A 1001-nucleotide genomic window follows, 5' to 3' on the forward strand; every position below is an offset into this window, starting at 1 on the left:
ATAAGCTGCTGCAGCAGCTGAGAGGATCTGTCCAGTCCTTTCATTTGGCCTCTGCTTATTCTGTCACCCACCTCAAGGATGCAGTTCATGTCTCCCGCAATCATCACTGGCCGGCCACTGTGCACTACTACCATCATGTTCTTGAGGAAGGCACGTTTCGCTATCTTATTTGCTGGTGCATATGCATTTAAAAGCTCCAACATCCCTTCTGTTTCCAGGGTGACCTGCAGCAACCTGTTTGCACTGATTTCTCCGTGCTGCAGAGGCCGCACTCTGTCTCCCTTCAGGAGCGCTGTGATCCCCCTGCTGCCTGGTCATCACTGTCTCCAGACCAGAAGGAGCGGCCATGTTGCCACCTCTCCTTAAAATCAACATGGTGTCTACTTTGATTTCTGTGGCCTCAACAACCTTATGGTCTGATGGCTGGGGAACTGCATCCATGCCCAGACCCAGAGAGCAATAGTCAATGGAACTGAGTCAACATGGCACATGGTGACCAGTGGCATCCCCCAGGACACAGTACTTGGACCAATGCTCTTTAATATATTCATAAATGAGCTGGATTTGGGTGTCAGAAGTGGACTGGCTAAGTTTGCAGACGACACTAAATTATGGGGAAGTGCAGTCATGCTAGAGGATAGGCTGGCAATTCAGGCCAACATGGACAGACTCACAAGGTGGGCTGATCAAAACCTGATGACATTTAACATGGAGAAATGCAAGGTGCTCCACCTCAGGAGAAAAACCTCACATCATGCTTATAGGCTTGGCAGTGCTACACTCACTAGCACCACAACCAAAAGAGACATGGGGGTTGTGATTGACCACAAGGTGAACATGAGCCACCAATGCGATGTTGCAGCCGGCAAAGCAAATAAAACTCTGGCTTGCATCTACTGATGCATCTCATGCAAGACTCAAGAAGTCATCCTCCCGCTTTACTGAATAGAGGAAATGAGGTTGATGTCATATGCTTGGACTTCAGAAAGGCCTTGGACTTA

This window comes from Gavialis gangeticus, unplaced genomic scaffold, assembly GCF_001723915.1.
Source record: "Gavialis gangeticus isolate Ggan-Ray unplaced genomic scaffold, GavGan_comp1, whole genome shotgun sequence".
Lineage (NCBI taxonomy): Eukaryota > Metazoa > Chordata > Crocodylia > Gavialidae > Gavialis > Gavialis gangeticus.